Source organism: Phyllostomus hastatus, unplaced genomic scaffold (genome assembly GCF_019186645.2).
Source record: "Phyllostomus hastatus isolate PE091 unplaced genomic scaffold, TTU_PhHast_1.1 phas_contig_150, whole genome shotgun sequence".
Classification (NCBI taxonomy): Eukaryota; Metazoa; Chordata; class Mammalia; order Chiroptera; family Phyllostomidae; genus Phyllostomus; species Phyllostomus hastatus.
This window is the reverse complement of record NW_025333611.1, coordinates 3,987,772-4,008,460: the sequence shown is the minus strand read 5'-3', so window position 1 is coordinate 4,008,460 and position 20,689 is coordinate 3,987,772.

Sequence of the window (20,689 nt, the reverse complement as noted above, 5' to 3'; positions counted from 1 at the left end):
CAGGGCCTCGACTCTTGACCCCGCCGGTACGTGTGCGGTGACGTCTCCTCATTGTCTCCGTGGGCGACTCCCGAGTGTCCTGTGGGGGGGGGGCGTTCCCTGTGGGTTTGTGACACCCCGGGGGGCTTCTGCAAGGACTGGACTGAGCGGCACCATGTTCTACCCGCAACAAGCGATCGGCAAACTCGGGTTTGGGAGGAAAGGACGCCACTGGCCTGGCCCGTGGGGCCGTCTCGTTGTCTGAGGTGGAGGGACGCGGGGCCCACTCCCGCTCCACGGCCACTCGGACGGGGCACCCGCCACCCGATGTCGTGACCATGTGTTTGCACCCGAGGGGAAGCTCTTCAAGGCCGAGCTCCAGCCCCCCACACCCGTCTCTCTCCAGCAGCCGGCACTGGGTATGGTGCCCGGTGGGGGCGGGGACATATTTTTAAACTAAGCCGAAGGTACCGAGTGAACGGTCTCATACTGAGCACTGGCCCAGTGGATGGACTCGGGTGCAGAAAAAATCAGCGGAGCTACACGGCGGCTCTCGGGCCTGGCCACCCTCTCCCCTGCCTGCCCTCTGCCACTCCCAAGGCCTCCATCCCGGCCCGTTGTGCTGTGACAGATCGGAGGGAGCCCCCCCACCCTCCCCCCGCATTAGGAGGTGAGCACCACGGCCCAGACGGCTGGAAATGAGGGCGTGGCCTGCGGGCTCCCTGAGGCCAGTCCCCACCCTTCTCCTTGCAGAACCAGCTGCCCCTCCTCCCTCGGTAACATAGAAACTACATTAAATGGGATGGAAGGAAAGGAAAGGAAAGGAAAGAAGATTAAACGCCACAAAACGAAGTATTAAAACAGCTATGCTGAGTGAAATATGCCAGGCGGTGAAAGACAGACACCGCACGACCTCACCTAGAGCAGGGCAGGGACCTCACGGACAAAACCAGCAAACTCACGAGCAAAGGAGAACCAGAGACGGGGAAACTGGAGCACACGACAGGGACCAGAGGGGAGGGAGCGGGTGGGGACGAGGGAGCAGAGCAGGGGGAGGGCCTGGTTAAAGAACAGGCGTGAATGACCCCCGGACTCGGACCACAGGGTGGGGACTGACTGTGGGAGTGGGGGGGGGGTGGGGGGTGGGGGGGGCGGGGCAGGGGAGAGCAACGGCGGGGGCGGGGGGGAATCGGACCACTGTAGTCGATCAGCAATACGAAGAAAAGAAAATATGAAAACAAACTCTGTCCTCTTTCTTTCCGTAACAGAGAACTTGTTCTCGAAGTGTCTCCGAGTAAAGGGGGCCCACTGCCGCCGAGGAAGAAGACTTTCCGAGACACTTCTGCTACAGATTCGCTAGCATGTTACAGCCACTCCTTAACTAACCCTGCTCCGGGCGGCCCGCGGAGCGAAACGGTAACAGATGCAATTCTCTCCCTTCTAGAGGCGGGAGGCTTTGGGTCACTCAGGGCCCGGGCCCGTCCCGGACCCGACAGAATTAGCGGGGGAAGGGGAAGCTTTATGAAAGGAGACAAAGCCCAGCCCGTCCCTGTCTCCGGGGCCGCGTGCTTCCCACCCATCGCTGCCCCCCGCCCCCCCATCAGACACTCTGCTGCACGTCTGATTTATCGCGCAGTTGACACAAAACCCAACAATAGTATAATTAGATGGTTCAGAGGAGGGTGCCCGGGGGAGAGTAATTATTTGCTGAAAGATGAATCATGATAAAGGAGCTCCACCAGCGGAGATGTCTTTCCGTGCTGTTCCCAACTTGTCGACGCCGAAATCGAGAGGGAGTTTTGCCTCAGACGAGAGGCCATTTGTGTTTTCCCTGCGTGGGACTGGTGTGACCAGGGCTCTGCCTGACTGCCCTCCCACCCCGCTCCCCCGAGAGAGCTGGGAGCCAGCCCGCTGGGGCCCAGCTGGTGGGGAGGTCCCGCCGTGTCCAGGGTTCCTGCCTCCTGGGCCAGGGCTCGGCCTGCCCGGGACGGGGCTGAACTTCCCGGTGGACCCAAGAGTGGGGGGGCGGGGGCGGGGTGCTCGGCCTGAGGCTCAGGCGTGGACTTGGGGACAGGTAGGGCGAAAGGAACTGACGTTTTCGAGGGTCCTCCTGCACTCGCCCGTTTGATCCCCATGGCTAAGGTGATGTGGGAAACCCGTTTCACAGGTGAGGAGACTGAGGCTCGGAGGCAGGAGGCAGGTCGCCCCAGACGGCAGGGCCAGTGGGCAGACAGGCTGGGGCCTGAGTGCTGCTCTGTCTGGCTTGGACGCCCCGCTTTTCCTCTGTTTCCATCGCCCCCCCCCACAGTGGGCGGGGAGCCCCCCGGGGCCCAGGGAGGGTGCGCCAGAGGGCCGTGCGCTCCTCGGGGCCTCTTCTCCTTGTCCCGGGTCGACTCCCGGTGGAAAGGTGGCTGGTTTCCCCATTGCCGCTGCCTGTCCTGGCAGGGACGCGCAGCCCGTGCTGACTTTACAGGGAGAGCACTCTGTCCCAGGTCACGGTGTCCCGCGAGCCACGGCGCCCCGCTCCAGGTACGGTCCCTCCAGAGGGGAAGGGCCAGGCTGCAGGGTCAGAGGCCGGCAGGGGGCCGCTGAGCTTGCTCACGGCTGCCAGGCCCGGGCGTTGGGCGGCCCAGACCACGCCGGCCTCGGGCGGGGCCCCCACCCCGTGGGCTGACGGGATTCCCAGGGCGGGCTTTGTGCCAGGACAGACTCCGTGGGCCCCAGCTTGCGGCAGTGACCTCCCCGGGTCCTCCCATCTCCTCCCTGGGGTGGGGATCAGCAGTCCCGTTTTACAGAGGGGGAAACTGAGGCTGGGAAAATGCAAGCCACTGATCACACGTCATAGCAGGGTGGGACCTGGAGTCCGGGAGACCGGGCTTTGAGCGGCACACCGGTTACTCGCCAGCTTTGTGCCTTTGGAAAGGTCCCTTTAGGCCCGTGAGGCACAGCACCCGGGCCTAGAAACCAAAGCAGGGAAAACCATCTGCTTAGCTTGGAGGAGGACGAAACGTTTAAACCAGCTGGCGTACAGCGGGCGCCCGGTAAAGGCCGGTTCGTGTTACTACAGGAATGGTCGCTGAGTTCGGTGTCACCGGTTCTCGGTGACGGCCGCCCAGAGACCTGTGCTGACACGCACTCTGAGCCAGGCTGGGGCAGGACGCTGCGAGCGAGCGAGCGAGTGACGAGACCTGCCCGCCTGGCACAGGACGGGGAGCAGCCACATACGTGTCATGTCTGTCCTTCCGATGGGGGCCTTCTGGAAACGGACCGGCGGCGCGACCTCGCCGCGGAGGAACCTGACGGGCACCAGCTCCGCCAGGTGGCCGGCGTCAGCGGGGGTGCCCTGGATACCGCGTGGTGGGAACGGCCCTCTGCCTCCCTGGTCTCCCTCCCCGGAACCCGTACTCCCGTGCAACCCCAAGAAGAGCGTCGGGTGAGTCCGGGCTGACGCACATCCTCCAGAACGCCCCACCGCCGGCCGTCCTCACACCCTCCAGAGCATCGGAACTGAGGAGCGCTGGGGAGCTGCCCCAGCCCGAGGGGTCTGGGAGACATGGTGCTGACATGCGATGCCGTGTCCTGGGAGCAGGACACGGGTGCTGGGCAGAAACCGTGCCCGTCTGAGCCCGGCACGGCGTCGGTTCATGGCACCAGTTGGCACGGGGCGGGGGGGACACTGGCACTTTAGCTGCAGCCAGTGCCCCATGCCTGTGGGGGTGCCGACTGCGTGGGAGCACTCTGTACTGTCTGCGCCACTTTTCCGTAGATCTGCCCTTTAAACATTATGTTTTGTTGCACACGTTTTAAAAAAGTAACGAAGCACAGGAACACTGCACGTTCAGGCACAGGGCTGGGGGGGCCGCCACCGGCTGCACCCGCAGCGGGCGCGCCAACCGGAGCCGCCTCTTCCCCTTGCCACTCGCCGCGTCACGTGCACGCAGGGAACCGTGGGCTCCAAGCATCTCCGTTCGGTCCGTGCGCCGTGCTGCTGGGCAGCCTCCGGGGAGCCTGTGTGTCTGGGGTGCCGCTGTAGCAAGGGGCTCCTCACCAAGAGGTCTCGCTCGGGCGTCACCCCCGGAGGAGCAGGGGGAGCCCCGAGGGAGGTGTGTCGGGTGTCGGCACCCGCTGGTTTGGTCTCCCAGTGGGGCTCGGGCGGAGTGGGGAGCCCCTCCCTCCCCGCCGTGGTGCGTGGAGCCACCGAGTCGGGATTCGAGGCAAATTAGGCTGCCGATTTGTACAATAAACAAGGTTAATTCCACCCATTAGCCAAAGATGTTTTCAAAGCGCCTGCACGAGAGCGAGGAGCAATTAGTGTCTTTGTATTAGTGGGTGTGGGCGTGGGGCCAAGGGCGTTCGGGGAGGGGGTGAGGTTCATACACTCTTGACGATATCATCAAAAGTAAATGAATTATGAACACACGAGGGCCCATCTGAGGCCGCCGGGGCTGACTCCTGGGCAGGCCCGGAAGGTCACGGCGAGGGAGGGCAGAGCGACCGGACGGCCGTGAGGTTTGGGTCGGTCTGGTCCACGGGCGTCTCTGCACAAAGCAGCAGCTGCCACCCGCCCCCCACCACAGACTTCGGGGAAACAGGTCTGTCTTAGCATGAAGAGGCTCAGTCACGAGGCATGATTTCATGTGTTGCTGTCGTTTGTTTTCTGGTTTGGGTTTTACATTTGCTTTCTAGTCTGAGCCTGCGCGATGCTGGACAAGCTGCTGGACTTGACCCAGAGGGCACTTCAGACCTGCGGGAGCAGGGCGTGTAGGCAGCGCCGGAGCCGGCTGCTTTGTAACGAGCGTGTCCCGTCGAGAAAGAGCTTCCCACTGTCCATCACGCACTGGGGGGCCGGGACCACGTGCCCCCCAACACACAGAGCCAGCCTGGGGCGTGGAGACACACGGATGATGTAGGACATGTATCACCAAAAATACAGGCAGCAACACAAAAATAAGTGAGACTATCAAAGTTCAAAACCTTTTTGCATCGAAGGACATTGTCAAAAAATACGACAGGACGGCTCACGGAGTGGTGTCCCGTCCAGGAAGTCACCGCCAAGCCCAGTGTCGTGAAGCTTTACCCTCTGTTGTCCTCTGAGAGGTCAGCTCCGACATCCAGGTCCCTCACGCGTTTTGAGCTACATTTTTCGTGCGGTGTGAGGTGAGGCTCCAGCCGCCTCCTTCCCACGAGGGTCCGGTCCTCCGGGCACCGTTTGTCGGGGACGCCGTCCCTTCCCCGTGGTGCAGTGTGGGCACCCTTGTCGAAAATCAGTTGACCACGCAGGTGATGTTTGAGACCCTACAGCGTAGCGGACACGGGGGTAGTGGGTCCAGTGTCACACAGGCGGTAGAACTGGAACTCTGGTGACAGTGACAACGATGACACAGCACCAGTGAACGGTAGCAACTTGCTCTGTGCCGGGCACCGTGCCCAGAGCTCTTGCTTGCACTTTCTCCCTGGATGTTCCTGACAGCCCCGTTAGTATCCTCACCGTGCAGACTGGGAAGCAGACTCTCGGGGAACCCCAGTAACTGGCCCAGGTCGCCCAGCAGTCGGACCAGAGGCCGCCGGCAGAGCCCACGCTGGCCTCCGCCGGGCTGTCCTGTCTTGGGCCTACACCTCACCCTTACCAGCCACTGTATGACAGTGACAAATCAGACCAGTCATGGCTCCCATTGCGTCCCAGTCCTGCAGAAGTCCCACAGCGGACCTCCCAGGACCGGCAGGACTCGGCACCAATACGAAAGTGCAGGGCTCTTGCTCAAACGGCAGGGAAAACCTTCTTCCTCTTGTACACAGTCTCTCTCAGATCCTGGCAGTGTTTTTACCGGTGGCCTAATGCTATGTTCTCGTGGGCGCAGAGATATTTGTGGGGTGAACGCAGGCCCTGGGAGTTGCCAGAAACCCTGTCCCACAACTCATCCGCTGGGACTCAGGCCCCCAGACCTAACCTCTTCTGCACCTGGACCCAGGCCCCGGCCAGGTGCGCAACAGGGCAGCTGTTAGTGGGGGGAGCTGAGCAGCGGGCAGCTGAGAAGTGACCCCCGGAAGACAGTGAGGGGTAGGCCCAAGCAGGAGCTCAGAAAAAGTCTCCAGCACGTGCTCCCTTGTCCCACCAGATTTCACGACGAAACACAGATTCCAAGGACAAATTGTTAAGAATCTCGAGACGGTAGCCACAGGGCATTACGCCCGAGGCACAGGTCTGTGGGAGCTGGTGCTCCCGTGCCCGACGCCAGCCCCTGCAGGAGCCCCTCACCGTGGGAACGCTTCCCACCTGGGGTTCGCAGAGACCTCCCTAGTTCAGTGTCCAGAGCCGCACAGTGCTGACTTGTAGATGCAAAGTCAACGCTGTTTTCCTTCCCTTCACTTACGACCAAGACCCCGGTTCCTCTGCCTGCTGGGGGCGGGTGCGGGCGTGGCTGATTTAAAGACACACCCTCCTCGCCAGCAGACTCCAGAGGCCGCACCGCACAGGGTGGTCGTGTGTGAAGCTGCAGCTTCTGGCGCCCAGTAGGTGCTTGGTAAAAGCTTCTTCAACTGAGTCATGTGGAGTCCGTTTGAAGTTGGCACCTGAGATCGCTGGGCCCAGGGGGCCGGGCCGGAGCCCCTCTGGTGTCCCTCTGGGCGCCCAGGGCTCTCATGCGCAGAGGGGACAGTGGGCCTCGCCAGCCCCGCACCCAGGGAAGAGGGCAGCTCCCCGGCTCCCGCCTGGACAGAGCGCCCTTTGTGGATTGTGCCTCCGCATCCTACCCAGTAATTAGCATTGGCAGCTTCATATTGAGCTTTTGTTTTCATAATTCATTTGCCTACGATGACATAATAAAAGGAATATTGATTCAATCCCAGCTCCCCTTGGCTAGAGGCCCACGTCAACCAATAAAAAAGAATCGCTAATTGCAGAGTGTGCTTGCCCGGCCGGGGCGGGAGAGCGGGCCGTTTTGAGAGCGGGTGGAGGGCAGGAAGCTCAGTGCTGACCCCCGCCCCCCCACACCCCCGGGCCGGCCGGCCACGGGGCCTCGCACCCGCCTCCTGGGCGGCCCCGTCCAGCTGAGGCTTCTCCAAAGCCTCGGGAGGAAGAGCCAGCTGGGCCGCCAGGGCGGAGCCCCAGGAAGGAAAAGAAGCTTCCACGGGCCTGTTGACAGATGTGGTATCAAATGAATTGTTCTCTGCGCAGACACGACTTTGATATTTATTGGTTCAAATTGCCCGGCTGACTCAGTCTTTCCTAAGCCTCCGTGGTCCGTTTGCATCCTGACGTTCTGAGCAGCCACACCGAGGGCGGGTAATGACCGGGTTTACCTGGATCAAACCGAAAAGCGAGAAGGGCGGGGAGTGGGGGGGGCGGGCAGGGCGCTGGAATAATTACAGTGGGCGACGTATATTTCTGTGTAATCTGGAAAGGCGATTTATGAGGCCGATAAAAATGATAATGGGCTCCCCGTGGAGCCAAGGCGGATTAGGCGCACAGAGCTTTCTTTGCAGGAAGAAAAGGGGCGGGAGAGGGGCTGTTCATTGGACAAATAGTTGTTCGGGATTCATCGCTGCTTTTCTCCACGTCTCTTCTGAAATTACGGAGATAAGGCACATGGGTCTGTGGATCGGGGTCCTCCTTCGGTTACTGTTCGTGAGGATTGCTCTTTCCGGAGGGTGGGATTTGTGTCATTAAGGCCAGAAGGGGTGGCTGGGGGTGGGGGGAAGGGCCCCCGCCCGCATTCCCGGCTCTATCTTTAGAACCAAAGTGCGGCCCCAGCGGATTGTGTTGCGCTTGGCCGGAGCAGGGGTGCGCTGTTCCGCCAGGGCGCTTATATAACTTCCTGGGAGGTCACCACCCCCCCCAGGCCGGCTTCACTGACCCGGCTGTAAAGGAATCAGGACCTCTGAGACCCAGTCCGTCTGAACTGGAGGGAAAGGGCAGGAGAAAAGGCACCCAGGCCTGTGCTGACCTTGAGAAAGTTATAACAGAGGGTTGGGGGAGTGGAACATGGTCGCCCTGTTCCTCGAAGGGTGCCTCCTCTCCTCCCCCCATCCCCGCTCTTCCAGGGCCACCTGTGCCCCAGGTGGGCACAGGAGACCAGTGACTAAGGAGCCAGGGTCCCCGAGACTCCATGGACGGCCTCCACGTGCGAGACCCAGGGCACTGGGGACAGAGACACCAGGTGCCACTCTGGGGTGCAGCCGGAGGCTTAAGCTGTCCCCCTCACCACCTCTCACGCTGTCCCCAGGCCGTCTTTAATTTTAAACAATCAGACAAAAGTCAGCGTGCTTGTGTAACACGCGCAAGGCATTTCCCCGGGCCCTGCGTCCAATCAATCAGTGGGTCGTCCCGGGTGGAGACAGGCTAGGGCACAGGGGGCAACCACGAGGCCCGGGGGTCGAATCCCGCCCTCCACCTGGTTTTACCCGGCCCGGCACCTGGTTTCTGCCTGGCGGCAGCGCTGAGCCCCTCATCCCTACCTAACGAGTAGTTACATTTGTACAGTCCTAAAACTACATTCAGCTCTTTGAAGGCAACCTCGAGGCCGATGTGGCCCCCGGGGACAATGAACTTGACACCCCCGGGAGCCTCCTCTGTGGAGAGGCCCTGATTGGGTTTTCAGACCAGGGTAGTGAACGCCCCCCAGACTGAGTATTCTCAAGATCAGGCAAACGATATCAGCGAGGGAGGCTGAGGGGCCCCTTCCATCATTTCTTTCACAGCCCCTGAAAGGGCAGTCCGTGCAGATGCTCGATCCGTCCGTCTGTCCATCCGTCCATCCCTACATGTTAAACACATAGAAATGATTCTTGGCTAAAAAAGACGCTACAGAAATCGGTCTTTAACTGTGCGGCCCTCTCGGCCTGGTTTTCACTGCCCTATTTTGACAGGGAAACGGGTACAAGGAGTATTTCGCTCCCCTTTTCATGACAAGGAAGAGGGAATGCAGGGTGATGACCCATGACCCCTGACCTGGGGGGGGACAGGCAGCAGCTCTGGGCAGCACTGAGGGGTGGTGAGGACGGAGACCACCCTGTGCCCGGCTCAGAGAGGTGGCCGCTGCCCACATCCTGGCGGTTGTCGCTGCCAGAACGCTCAGCCCAGTGGTGAGGGAGCTTCTGGTTGGTTGGGCGTTATCCACCCAAGAGAAACCAGAAAGAAGAATTTGTATGTCCAATATCCTTGTTTTAAAATTTGGCGGCTCTTTTAGGTTGAAAAACAGGACGCGCACACAACTGGGGCCAAAACAGACGGTGCCCGCAGGCCGGGGCTAGCCTACGGCCGCTGGCGTGTGATCTCTGGTTCGTTTGGCCACCCGTGACCCGAGTGTAATTCCTTGTCCGTGGGAAGGCCGGCCGGCTGACTGTGAGGACCGCCGTTGGGTTTTCAGGGACCAGGACGCCTCGTTTCCGTCCCGTTGTTACCGGTACCCGTCGTGGGGTCCTGGTCGACACCTGTTCCTCTGGGGTCCTCCGAGCCCCCAGCAGTGGGAAAACATTAGTCGGGGCTGCTCTTTCCAAACTTTCCTCATCAGAACGACCCGAGGGTCGCAGGGAGGAGCCACAGAAGGCCCTTCTGCTCGGGGAAGGACGCCCCGCCTCCTTCACCCCGGGGCGGGGCCTGCAGAAGTGAGGGCGCAGCGGGTGCGGGGAAGCCTGGCGCTCACTTCTACAGCCCCCGGGGGCGACGCCAATCCAAGCGACAAATGCACAGACACTTTGACCCAGGCGGGACTCTTCTAGGACTGTGTCTTCACCATGTCCACTCGGGAAATGATGTCTACACAAAACGACCCATTTCAGCACGGTTTGCATGGGCAGAGGGTCAGAGCCAATCTAGATGTCCGTGGGCAGGGGACTAAATAAGATATGGCCCTTGTGTACACAACAGATCACCACGTAGCTGCTTTTTTAAAGGGGCAGACTTCATCCGGGGGGCGATGGTAAGTGTGCGGCAGCCCCCTGTCCCGGGGAAGCTGGACGAGGTGGCCGCCCCGGCCCCCAGGGCGAACGCCTCTGCAGCGGCTCGTTTCAAGCCACTGACGTGAAGTCATCGCATGGGGACTTGAGAAGACGTGTGTCCCCTTGGCTCTAGCACGTCGCTGCCTTTATCAGTGTCATAAACAGATCTCCCAGAGGCACTGAATGGACAAAAGGAAGGGACAGACCAGGGTGCATATGTGCTATCATTTATGTTAAACAATGAGGGGATAAGGAACGTAACCCACACGTATATACGTGCCGGTTTGTGCGCCACAGATTTCTCCGGGAGAACACACACACACGCACACGTGTGCACACACACACACACACACACACACGACCACTGACTTCGGTGGAGACTGGAAGCAGGAACCGAGTGAGTGGCCGGGAAAGGGTGGATGGAACATCTTTACTACAGATTTAGGCCGTGTCACCTGCCCGTCATGTGCATCTTACATGCCCAAAAGTTGAGTTGACAGTGTCACGGCTCACCTGGATGATCTGTTGAACACCGATCCCTGGGCCTCTCTGGGGAGAATCCGACCGGACAGCCTTGGTGCAGGGCTGCGGAAATCTGCCTTTAACAGATCCTGAAGACCAGGCAAGTCTGGGTGGCGCTGGCTGGCCCAGCCTTCCCACCTTACAAGGACCAGAAACGGTGGCCCGTGAAGGGGAGGGGCGTGATCACCGGCACCCAGGGAGTCGGAGCGAAGGCAGAGCTCACACCCGGGCCTCGCCCCCAGGGCTGCCCAGGGACAGGGCCTGGGCGTGGCCTTCGAGGCTGACACTGAGACCCAGGGACAGAGGGGACCTGTCTGGGTGCGAGAGCCCTTCCCCGCCCTGCCCTGCCCTCCCGGTCTCCAGCCCACGGCCGGCGCAACTGGGCTCGAACCAGCTAGCCCTGTCAATCAAGACATTGTGTATTCTCACGTGGCAACACTGACCCAGATGACGGGGGACAGACAGGCCCAGGGTGCTCCCGTGAGGTCCTGCCGTGCACGGTACCACCTGTCCCTTCCCCGAGGTCGCCACCGGGTGCTATTTCACACAGGGGAGGGGTGGGGGTGCGGAAGGGCAGGGAAGGGAGAGAGAGAGACAAAGAGAACCCGTCCCCCCCCCCGCAGCCCCCGATTGGCCAGTGACATCCGATATGCTTGGCTGCCACGTGGCCCCTCCATGTCACCTTGGTGTCCCTGTACCTGCCTTTTACACACATAATTAACTGTGTGTTTTCAAAAACGGCACATCCAGTCTCCGCACGAAACAACCAGCTCAGTCCCGAGACAAATTGAATCAAGTTCTCCGGGCGTGTTTTTTTCTTTCCTTTTTTTTTTTTTTCACTTCAATTAACGTGAAGACTGGCGTATATCAGAGGTGCAAATCTCCGTGCGCGGTGTGACCACAAACAGGGATGCAGCAGAGGGTACCCCCGAATTATGTCTTTAAGTGCTCGTTGGAGACACTTGTAATCATGTTTTATTACTGGTCTCCTCCCCAGCATAATGAACTTTGATGAAATAATGAAACAACCCTGGCGCCTGAGCAGTCGGGCCGGCGGGCCGGCAGCGAGGACCTCCCGGGAGGACAATAGCCGAGCCGGGCGCCCGGCCCCAGCGGCAGCAGCAGCGGGGCGGAAAACCTGGCACGCGGCCCCCGCTCCCCGCCTCCCGCGCTGCGCCTGCCCCAGAGTCACAGCAACGCCAGGGACGGCTGGAAACGGGGAGCAGGCCGGAGAGCGGGGGCTCAGGAGTCACAGAGCAGGGCGGGGGAGGGCGGCCGGGGGAGGCACATCTCTTCACCACCCACCTTTGTCCAGCTGGGGAAACTGAGTCCCCGGGGGGAGGGTGAAGAACCCCACCAACGCCTTCAGGGACCCCCAACCCTGCAGAAGCTCCGACGTCTCCGAGCCGTGACCCTCCCCTGACACGTGGACTCGGGAGGCCTGTGGGCGAAGCCAGGTGTCTGTGCTTGCCCAGCAGTTGGGAAGTTCGGCCAGATGTGGGGGCGACGGCAGAGGTGACGGGGGTGTCAAGTCCTCCCAAAGGGAGGTGGCAGCCCTCTCCCCGGGCATCAGCCTCGCTTGGGACCGAGGAATCTGCATTTTAGCACGACCTCCTCCAGTGCGAGACGCAGGGCTGGGCCCCAGGTGTGTCCTCAGCTGCAGCCGAGGGTGCATACTGAGGACGACTCCATCCATAGAGAAGCGACACCTTTCTGCAGAGACCCTGCACAGTAACAGCGTCTTCCAGGAGCGGCGACAACGGTCCAGATGCCATGCCCTGCAAGGAGCAGACTGTCCCCATTTCACAGATAAGGACACTGAGACTAACGTGATGAGAAACTTCCAACCCAAGGTCTTTCTTCCTCGTCACCCCTTCCCTGGTGCATGCACGTGTCTAGGAGGAGGGGAGGCCCCCTGGGAAACCTCAGCTACAATGGGCTGCGTTTTCCAGCCCATCTGTTTGGGGGTCCTCCCAGGACACCCCCGAGCTCCTTTGGCGTCGGACCGAAAGGATTTGGTCCTGCGCAGGCGCAGACAGGTCGATGGCGGGACTGAGGACCGCATGGGAAAGAAACCTCGTTTCTTGGTCTTATTTCTACCGCCATAACGCAGCCCACCCCGACCGAGCGCGGAGCCGGGCAAGCCCCGGCAGGGCTCGGGGCCTGGGCTGGGGTGCCCTGCGTCCTGGGAGGTGGCCCGGACACCCCTTCTCTCCTCGCGCCTCCGGATGCAGGTACCGCCAGCTTTCACTGAGGAAACTAAGGATCAGGCTGCCAATTTAACAGTGTTAACTACAATGAAGAGTTGTCATCCACACGTACGATAATAATAGTGCTTTGTCTTTGTGCTTTCGAGTTTACAAAACACTTTCCCGTTTTATTAAAAGCACCCCAGCAGCTTCCTAGTCGTTTCCACAGCGCCAGGGAGGAGGCCCTGCAGGCTGCGGCCCCGCCCACCGGTCCGGCCCCACCCACCGGTCCCGCCCCCCCCGTGCCCCGCCCCCCACCCCACCGGCTTCCAGCCTCACTGGCCGCCCTGCTGCCAATCAAACCAGGCGCTCCCCTCTCGGAGCCCGAGCACGCGCAGGGCCTTCTGCCCAGAACGCCTGTAGTTTGCAGGGGGCCCCTCCCCCTCCCCTCTGGCACAAATGCCCTTTCTTCAAAGAGAAGTTTCCTTGCACTGAATTAAGTTGCTTCTCCACCTCTAGTTTCTGTCCAAATATTTGAGCTGATTGGTGATCGCCATCGCCTCCTCCCCGACCTCGCTGTGAGAGTGGGGGCCCGGGGTCGTGCTGGGGTGTCAGCCTCTGAGGGGTCCGCGGCACCTGAGCGCACCCACGTGGGCAGGTCTGCCTGGAAAGGGCTTGGCGATCACCCAGGTCCAGCCCCTGCTTCTACTCCTGGGGAAACTGAGGCCCCAACAGAAGGAAGCACTTGCCTAACATCCGGATCCTGGGGGAGCCGTACCCTGGTCACGGAAGAAAGGGAGCTTTTCTGGCATTCCCCACTCGCCGCTCTTACTCTAGAACTATGGCCACGTTGATCTCGCCCGCCCGGCAGATCGCTGTTTGCCCCTCGGGGCTAGCGCGGTGCCGGAACCCGGCTGCTGGGAAACAGCCAGGTTGTCGCTCCACCAGGCGCGGCCATCAGGGACGCAGGCCTGGGGTTGCCAGGCCTTAGGGCTTTCAACGGAATCCGGGAAACAAGACCATTTTCTTTTAGGCCCAATCTCTTCTGTGTAAAAGGGAGGCAAGTCTTTAAAACTGTCTCTCCCACACTCCGACCCAAACGCCAGATCTGCTGTCAGGACGGAAACGCAGCCCTTGGCTCCCGAGGGCTGATGGGTGTGTCCTGGGGGACACCGGGGTCCAGACAGGGGAGCTAGGACTGGGGCCACGCCTCCTGGTGCCCAGTGGTTTCTCCCACTGCGCCGCGCTGAGCTCCTGTGTGCGTGTGTGTGTGTGTGTGCTCGAGTGTGCAGTGGGCACGCTACGATGAAGAACCAGAGCCCCGAGTACCGACATTCACAGTGGCTGGTGACCTTCAGCCACAGTCTGCACAGCCGCCACGCGCTGTGAGTGTCTCCCTGCGTCTGCTCTCTCTTCGCTGCCACCGAATGAGCACCCGCTACCCATCGCTGCCCCAGGCGCCTGGACGCTATTCTCTCCTTTGTAGCTCTGACCCTGGGACAGAGGGCACTTGAGGAATATCATTGTCCCCATCAGACAGACAAGGAGACCCAGGTCCAGAGTGGTGCGCTGACCAGCCCACAGCCACAGTGGGGGGAAGAGCAAGAGGGGGGACTGGGCCTCAGACTCCAGACTCCCTGCCCCCAGCCTGCACTGCCTCTGTGTTTCCCCACCGGGCGACGCAGGCTCTGCTTCTGCCGCTCCCTGGGTTTGGCCCCGTGGGGCATGCTGAGCACACGGGCTGGGGTCCTCCTCGAACCCGGGGAGGCCGAAACTCCCCCGAGAGACTGGGAGGCAGCGGGGCTCCAAAGGGGAACACAGGCCTTTCCACCCCGACGCATGGTATTCAAGCAGCAGCATTACTCCCCAGGGTCCCCGAGGAGGCGGAAGGCCAGTTACAAGAAGAAAAGACCGTGGTTTTAATGTGTTTGATACATCCCAGCCGCGGTGTGGGACCACAGCTGAAGCCGGGCCTCCGCAACACGATTTATCCACGAACTCCGAGACGTCTGCCGAATCTGGGCAGCGTTTCCGCGGAAGGTCCTCAAAGACAGGCACCTGGTCTGGGTCCTTTTCCGTGCGTTCTCAGAACGTGGTGGTTAGGTGCCTCCAGTGCCCTCCTGTCTGCCTCCCAGGGAACCCAACTCGAGACCGTGTGAACAGAAGAATGAATGAGTGAACGAATGAATGAACGACCAGCTAACTGAATGAGTGAAGAACTCAGATGTGTGGGGTACAGCCCCTCGCGATCTGTACCCCCCAGGTTTGCACAGTGTCTGCCTGAAGTCCCCACCAGAAATGGAAAGTCTCCCTCAGTCCCTCTGAGTCCGAGCTTCTGCGCGTCAGACTGGCACCTGACCGTAGTGGCCGGGAGTGGCCGAGGCAGGGGGCGGTGTGGGAGGCCCCCACCCCGGGCGTCCACTGTCCCGTCCTGCTGCCCGGCCAGCCGGACAGCACCCACCCCGGGGCCTCCCCTGCTCCCACCGAGGCGGCTGAGAACGCAGCTGACCACGTCGCTTGGGAGACGTTTCTAAAACAAATTTTTGTTTAACCTCCTCTGTGACCCACAGAGTAAAAACGATCCTGAAACGTACTCCGTGTCTGTTTATTTAAAGAATGTCTGCTTACGCGTGCTCGCCAGAGCGGGACCGCTGTGCACGCCGACGCGGTGGGGCCGGCCCGGCACCCGCAGTTATTGGGGGTGCTTTCCTCACCCCTTTCCGTTCCTCTGTTTTTGGGGGGAGTGCAGGGCAGGCGGCCAACACCCCTTCCAGCCCAGAGCTGGGCTGCCCCGTCAGGTGGCCGAGGGGCACCTGGAGTGGAGCGTGTCTGGATGGAGATACGGTGCAAAAACACCCAATTTTGAGCAAAAAGAGGAAATGGAAACTACCTCATACATACGTGCTTATGTCGTTGATGTCAAAACAGTAATATGTAGGGTATTTTCTGTTACATGAAAGTCATTATTCAAAGGAATGTATCTGTTTCTCTCGACGACTTCATGCGGCCTGAGGGACATGGAAAGTGGCGTGCGTGGCCTGTGTTGTGTCCCCACTGGGCGCCCGGCCCCGCAGGTGCCTGCACGGGCAGAGCTGTGCGTGGCGCTGACTGCCCCCGGCACGTGGCTCCTGCCGCCTGCGCCCAGTCAGGCCGTCAGAAAGGAGGGGAAAGACCCTTGCTCATGAGGTCCTTTCCTCTTCCCCGCCAGCCTCGTCCTCTTTAATCTGGGTTTGCCGCCGCGCCTTCTGCCGCAAAACCTGGAAGCACATTCAAACCCACGGTTCCCCTTGCGGCTTCGGCATGGCTGCAAGCTCTGGCTGGGGACGTCTGTCTCCCGCTCGTCCCGACAGCCCGGCTGCGGTGGCATTCAGGAGGTGTCACAGAGGCCGGGGGCTGCCCGGGCCCGCTCCGGTGTTCGCGCAAGGCCAGACATCTGGGCTGAGCGGAACGTTTGCACCAACCCTGATTCCACTGGTTGCCGGCTCCCCTCCAGCCTTCTGGTGGACTTGGGGGAAAGCTGTTCCTAGGAGTCCAAACCCCCGCCCTGCAAGGAGCCAGGAGGTGTCCTGGGGGACTCGGCGGCTCCCTGGTCCAGACACACTGCCGGGTTCCAGGTGATCGGGCCGAAACTAACCCCTGGGGAGAGCACCGCCAGACAGCTCTGCCCGAAACTGGCCTCTGGAGGCCTCAGGGTCCCTCTAAGCTTTGCCTTGGCTCTTCAGGTGCGGCGGGGGGGCTCCTAACCGCAGACGTCAGCTCCCCTCTGACCCTACTCAGAGGCTGGACCGCAGGCCAGCAGGCTCAGTGTCTTTCCGGAGCTTGTAGGAAACCTGGGTTTTGCCGTCGCTGCATGAGTCGGGGCTCCTCAGAGGGACGGAAGCACTGCACACACACGCGATATCTACACGCACATCTCTATCCGTGCACAGAATCCATCCATCGGCGTCTGTGTCGATGGCATGTTGCAATACTAATAGACTGTTTTCTGGTAAATAAAACTATATTATTAAAATTAATTTACCTGTGCCTTCTATAGTATTATGGTTATGAATTAATTGAAATTAAAATATACTATTACATTAAGATACATGTTGTCAACATCTATGTCCGCGTCGAGAGATCCCAAGGGACTGGCCCCTGCAGGTCTGAGACTTGGCGAGTCCGAAGTCCGCTGGGCGGGTGGGCTGGGGACCCAGGGAAGAGTTGAGGCTGCAACTCGAGTCTAAAGAGAGTCCGGAGCCAGGATGTCTTCCTCCCCAGGGGACCTCGGCTTTTTCCCTTGAGGCCTTCAACTGATTGCACGAGGCCCACCCTCGTTATGGAGGGCAATCTGCTTTACTCAAAGCCCACAGATTTCAGTGTGAATCCAGCTCTCAGATACCTTTGAAGCGACATCTAGACTGGTGTTTGACTGATCACCCAAATATCTGGGTCCCACGGCCTCACCCAGTTGACACATGAAATTAGCCATCATGCCTTTGCACCCCCAACCCTACTGAATCAGCGTCTGCATTTAACATGCCCCCCAGGAGACTGGTAAGCACAGGAAGTGGACGAGAGCCCCTGGGTAGACCAGGTCCCCTTTCCGGGCCACCAGCCCCGTCCGTCACGCCCCAGCCTTCGGACCCACATTGTGGGGAAGGAGTCAGTGAGACACTCAGCCCGTCACTCAGAGCAACACGGTCCAGTACACTGTGATCTGACCCACGACGGAACCAAAGTCCCAAGAATAGCAACACTTTTTTGTGAGCTCACAACAACTTCCTGGAAAAAGATCAGGGCCATGAAAGGCAAGGGCCGCACCTGTCTCATTTTCCTCTTTGTCCCCAGCCTCGGGGACATGATGCCTGCTGCGTGACAAGAATCGGATGAACCTTCCTGAACGAATTCGTTCGCTGAGGCTCAGTTTCCTGCCTCTATTATGTAGACACGCATCTGGTTTTGGGGGGGACGAACCATCATGGAGGAGCAACCCGGGAACCCCTGGCACCCTGAGCAGGGCACATAGTAGGTGCTCAGGAAGCCCCAGCTGAGCTTGTGCGGCGCATGCCTACTGAGTGATGGAGGTCGTGCCCCAGCGAGCAAACACTTGGGGGAATGCGGGATCCCTGCCCGGAGCTCACACAATGGAGCCCCCAGCGGGTGCCTCCCCGCTGGCCCGGTTCCAACCGCCGCCGACAAGCAGCGTGTGCGGGCTGCGGCGTTTCCCGGAGCGCCCTCCACCTGTGCTCTCCGGGAGCCTGCAGCGATGCTGGGCGGGGGGGGGCGGGGGGCGGGGATCCTGATGGCCACCACTGCTGTCACCGTCACTTCACAGAGCAGGGACACTGAGGCTCAGCAACATCCAGGGCCTCATGCCAAGGCGTGCCGCTGATAAGAGGGCGGGGCCCGATCTGGGACCCCTTTTTCCTGACTTTATATATTTCCTGTCACCTTTCCTCTTTGAAAGAAGAGGGAGGGGAGAGGACAGAGAGAGAAAGGATGCACACACATGTCTGAGAATCTTCGAGAGTGTGCATGCGTTTGCCCACAGGCATGGGCGTGGGTGTGGGTGCACGAGAGTAAGTCCGGGGACCAGAGAAGGGCCCGCAGAAGTCCCGGGGGGCCCCTGGAAGTCGAGCACCTTCCAGGCCCTCGGAGTGTGCACGTGGGTGGTAACGCACGCGTAATTAACTGCGCAAACATAATGAATCTATCTGCAGTGACACGCTAGTTGGGGCTGAATCCCATTAAAGTGCATTTAATTAAAAACGCATTAAACCTTCAAGCTTCGGAACACACCCTGCCCTCCTTCAAAGCCTGCCCTCCATGAAAGCCTCCCCACTATTAACCGTGAGTCAGTCTGTGACCACCCCCCCCCCCACCGCCCCGGGCACGGCCGGGTGCGGCGAGGTGTTCTTCAGCGCCCGAGCCCGAGTCTCGCGGGCGCTAATGGACGTAAATCCGGGGGGATCACGGCCGTTCAGGCGCTCCGCGGCTCAGAAGGCTCCGTCACGCTGAGCCTAATTGCCGGAGATGCTTTGACAGCCCCCGGGGGGAGGCTGGGCCCCCCAGAAGCCGGTGGGTGGCCCACGGTCAATTATTTGGGCTGCTGTGCAGTGGGGACACACGGGTGACGAGAACCCACAGACGGCCCGATGGCCCTTGTGAGTGTCTGCGTTCCCGATCAGCCGGGCGTCTGCAGGCCCTGGCGGTGGGTGGAGCCGGTGGCTGCCCGGGTCCGGCTCCCAGCGACGTCCCCCCGGGTGCAGACCCTACAGTCACGGGCGTTTCCTGTCCTGTGTCCCTTCACACTGCCTGCCCCTCCCTCTGTGCCAGCCCTCCAGCGGGGCCTGAATGAATGAAGGAGAAAGTGCCCAAGAAGGGACAGGTGGACCCTGACCCTGGTGAACCGCCAAGGGTCTGTGCACACAGAGTGCCCCTCCGTGACTCTTCCCGCCAACCTTTGTCCAGGACAGTGTTACTCTCCCTCCCTTTTCCCAGAGGAGGTCTCTAAAGTGCCAAAAGGGGACGTGAAATCGCCACCCCCCCGCCCCGCCCCGTCATTGAGAGGGAAGGGGCAGAAGCTGGGATTTGAACCCCGGTCTGGAGCCACGGCTTCATGCTGCGTCTGAGTGATCTCCTGGCACGTCGCTTCATCCGCTGCTGACTCAGGAGCGGCTGGCAGCACCAGCTTCCCGCCCGGCCGAGTGGGGGAAAGCCCGTCTGGGAGCCGCTCCCTGGGGCTGGGGCTGGGGCTAGGGGGTGCAGGGGCAGCAGGGTGGGAAGTGGGGGGGACGGATGGGAGGACCGCGCTGGTCTCACACCGGGGGTCTCCGCTCCTGCCACAGGGACGGACTGCGTGCAGTAGGCCCGCACACCTGCTAGAAGTCCCCGTGTTCGGTGTAGTGCTCTGCTCTCCGGAAACTCTCAGTCAGTCACTTCTGAACAAGGGCTTCGCGTCCTCATTTTGCACTGGGCCCTTCGATCGTGTAGCGGGTTCCGGAACGGGGGGCAGGTGGGCGTGCGAGCCCTGCCCACCCCCCACAGAGCTGTTTCCCCGCAGCAAAGCTCCCAGCACCTGGCAGACGTGCAGTACGTGGGGGGCGGGGTGGCCAGGGGTTTCCAGGGGCCCCGGTGCCTCCACTGATCCCCAGCAGACGGCTGACCTGAATTATGTCTTTTAGCTCCAGGGCAAATGCATGATCCAGGAACCCATTTCCAGGCTGACGGAGAGTGTTCTGTGGTCTCATGAGTCTGGGGAGCCCCCTCGCTCTGTCCCTACCCGGGGCACAGCAGCACATCCAAGGGCACCGGGGCAGGGAGGGCCCTGACACACACACGCCACTTTCACTGTGTCAGCGGCAGCCTGCTCCACACGCGTGTGACTCCGGACACTCCCCCCCGCCACCTCCACGTTCTTCTTCACACCCTGTGGGACATTTAGGAGGCGGTTATCTTATCACCCTAAAACAATGGCGATGAAGGTGTGGACGGATGGACAAGGGGGATGACAAGGACAGGGAGACACAGGTGGTGACGGGGGACCTCACACACTGAAATCCGCATCAGTAACTCCTGGCAGAACTGGCCCAAGTTCGCAGCTTTTTGCTCCTTCCTCTGACTCTGGGCATCGCAAGGAGGACCAGACAGCAACTTACCGACGAGACCGTCTGGCCCGCTGGGCTTGCACAGCTGCAGAGAGCCCCACTCCGTCCGCAGGGTGGGCGGCTGGAGGAGGGGGGGGGCTTTCGAGGGGGCCGGGGGACTTCACCGACGCTCGCACGCGCGTGAGATCACTTTGGATGAAGTAATCAGAGTATCAGATGGTGTAAACACACCCCGGGAGAGTGCGATGCACGCCGCGCCTGCGGTCGGAAAGGCACAGATCAGCCACAAAGCCGCGGCCCCATCGCCCGGCACCTCGGCCCCGACGGCGGGTGTGGAAGGAAGCCGTCCACACAGAAACCGGAGAAGCCGAGCTCTGACGAGGAAGGCCCTCCGCGGTCCCAGGTCACGTGGCGTCGGCGGAGGCGCGGAATCACCGGGCTTTCGGAGCAGGGAGAGACTTCCCGGAGGGGCGC